This window comes from Chrysochloris asiatica, unplaced genomic scaffold, assembly GCF_000296735.1.
Source record: "Chrysochloris asiatica unplaced genomic scaffold, ChrAsi1.0 scaffold00026, whole genome shotgun sequence".
NCBI classification, from domain to species: Eukaryota; Metazoa; Chordata; class Mammalia; order Afrosoricida; family Chrysochloridae; genus Chrysochloris; species Chrysochloris asiatica.
In genome coordinates, this window is record NW_006408544.1 from 23,380,800 (window position 1) to 23,384,084 (window position 3,285).

Below are 3,285 nucleotides of genomic sequence, written 5' to 3' on the forward strand. Positions count from 1 at the left end.
GAGTGTCCCAAACTAAAAAGCAGTGCCACAAATTTGTGCTTCTGCCACAAATTCCCCCAGCTGTAAGCCTTCCATCCTTCTAAATATTCCTTTATATGTGGTTCAGAGTTCTGGGACCATCCCCTCAGCCTCCTTGGTTGGGTATTCCATGTTGTTGCTGACAGAACTCCTTACTGCATTTCCACCTGATCCACCATCTTGTTTCTCTCTTGTTCCATCACTCTTGCTTCTTAGGCTCATCTGTAACTGTTGCCAAAGTCTTGCTTCAGGTTGTACTTTGAGAGGAAATCAATCTTAATTATCAGGTTCACCAGGTTCTTGAAAACATTAATTATGACAACATGAGTGAAATGCTTAGCAGTCCCAAACATATTGTTGACACTCAAGAAATTGTAGTTATTATTGTAGCTATAAGCACTGGACTGCAAAATTCAGAGTCCACAGTTTAAGCCCATCAGCTGCTCCATAGGAGAAAGATGAGGCTTTCTGCTCCTGGAAAGATTTTAAGACTCAGAAACCCTATGCAGGGTTGTTATGAGTCGGAACCAACTCGACAGTACACTAAGAACAACACCAGCATTATATTGTTGGAAAGGGAAACAGAGAAGTATAACCCAATAAAATTAATATTACACTGGAAGCAATAAGTGGTTGAAAATGCAGATTGAATAAAGGTAAATCCTTGCCATGGAATGAATTCTGACTCCTAGTGACCCTGTGTAGGATTTCTGAACCCGTAAATCTTTACAGGATCAGACAGCTTCAGCTCTCTCCTGTAGAGTTGCTGATGGTGGTGGCAGTGTACTGTGGAGTCAGTTCCAACTCATAACAATGCAGTATAGGGTTTCCAAGGCTGAAAATCTTTATGGAAGCAGAAAGCCTCATCTTTCTCCCTTGGAACAGCTGGTAGTTTCAATCTGCTGACCTTGAGGTTTGCAGCCTGACTCATAACCACTATGCTACCAGAGTTCCTTGTGAAGCTGCTGGTGGGTTTGAAATGACATCCTTGTGGTTATCCTACAGTTATTGACAGTCCAGTGCTTATCCTACAACATCAGCAGGGCTGCTTGAAGAAAAGTAAAGGAGCCCTTAAATTTGGAGACTCAACATGCTTCACAGAGTTTGGTTCCAGACCTGGCCATGAGATCAGAAGAATTAGATGGTGCCTGGGCACCACTACCAACTGTCATGGAAGGTATCTCAATAAAAGGTTCTGGATCGAGTGAGAGAAAAATGTGGAACAAAACTCAAAGTCATCAAAAAGACCAGGCTTTTTGGTCAGATAGAAACTAGTGAAACCCCTAAATTATGACCCTTAGTCAACCGTCAGGTCTAGAGTAATTTATACCTTTGGCTTAATTTTTAGCCAAACAATAGACAAACCTATAAGGGAAACAATAGCATTAAGGATTTTGTTTGGATGTAGACTTTATCAGCTGTCTCTTCCTAATCTGTCTTAATCTCGAAACTCAACTAAAACTTATTCAGCATCATTGTTGTTGTTGTTAAGTGCCATCGAGTCAGTCCTAATAAATAATTAGGGAGATATGCACACCTTAAAATAACCAAGCATTTGAGATTTAAAAGGGCAACATTTTCCAAGGACAAAGTTCCAATGGGTTATGAAAGGAGGAGGAACAGGAACAGGAAATACTGGGAAGAAGTAGGATAAGTGATGTTTCATTGTAGGGATTATGGTCAATGAGATGAGACAAAATGTGTATGAATTGTTGAATGGAAAACTGATCTGTTCTGTAAATCTTCACCCCAGTCACAGAAAAAGAAAGCAATGTTTCATAGAGGAAGAAACTCTGAAACTGGGTTTCTTAAAGGCCCACAAATCAGGAGAGGAGTCCACACAAGGCAAACAATGAGACTGAATGTGTTATGGGAAGCATAAGCAGTTCTGTATTATCAAACAGTAAAGAGAGAGTTTATCAGGGTAGAAATTAAAGGGCACAGAATGTGTCAGAGTCACAACGAACCCCCACCAAGTAGAAAGGTAAAATCAGAGGTACTCAGAAAGGAGTTCCCAAATGCTCCAAGGCAGATAGCCACACAGAAAGGAATAAATAACATTCCCTCTCCACACGTGTGCTTTCTCCACTCCTGTTTATTTATATTCTGCTTGGCTGCGTGGAATCAAGGCATAATTCATGACCCACCTCCCTCAGCACCCTGCAGAGAGCAGGAAGCAGCGAACATCCCTGTCAAGTGCCAGATGTTTGGCAGAGAGACCTACAGGCTGCTGGTAGCTTTAGAGGTGAACAGGAAAATATTCTGGGACAGGAAGTGCTGAAGTTTGCTGAGTATAAGACAGGTGATTTCAGACAAACGGTGGAAGATGAGATGGAGTAGAGCTGGACTCACCTGGTCCCCAGTACTGCTCCATCCTAGCTGTGTGGTCCAGTGTGAACCACAGTTTCTTCAGCCGTCTAATGCCCCTTCTAGCTTTGATGTTCAAAGATTCCATGAAACAGTACATGGACTTCATTCTGAAGACTGAGAAGAATTTTGTTATGCAAGCTCTCCTTTTTACTTGTAATAGTGGATAGATTAAAAGATCTTTCAACAAAAAGGAATACTTTAAAATCAGTTCAGGTTGGCCTAGCTGAAGAAGTGGTTGGGAAGTAGGCCACTCCTTAGGGCTTCTGTCCACTCTGTAGTGCCTTCCTCACAGGGCATCATTGCAAACCTGAATAAGAATGATTTCTTCCATCTAAGAAATGGCACATCAATATAGAAAAATCACTTTGGGAAACAGTCTTCAGGAGAGCCTAGACGAGCTCATACAATCTCAACAGATCACTCCCCAACTTGCCCTCCAAGTTCTACTTCCGTTTGATAAAGCTGTAAACTCAGCATTGGCTCAAAAGGTCAGGGTCAAAGTCAATATCAGGGGCTCTCTAAATACATAGAGATTCTGCGATCATGTATGGACTTTTGTTTTGAATGATGTTGAAATCAGAGAGGTGACAGAGATTATTAAAGTGGATAAAATGAAAATCGTAGCCAGTAATGATGTAAAAACTGGCTCCAGTACTACAGAATGAATAGGGGGAGAAAATCGATTTTTTTTCATACCATCTCTTGTTGTTATTAATCACTTTTTGAAGAGAAACATAGGAGAGACTTTTTAGATTTATTTGAGCAATGTAGAGATGACTACACTGTGCTATGTTAAGTGCCATTGAGTCATTTCCAACTCAGGGTGGCCCTGCATAGGGTTTCCAAGGAGCAGCTGGTGTGTTTGAACTGCTGACCTTATGGTTCAAAGCAATCTTA

General features: G+C 41.2%; 1 pseudogene; it reads left to right on the forward strand.

The window, feature by feature from the left end:
* The first annotated feature begins 2,726 nt into the window (after positions 1-2,726).
* Positions 2,727-3,053, forward strand: LOC102831306 (annotated as a pseudogene).
* Positions 3,054-3,285: the final 232 nt, after the last annotated feature.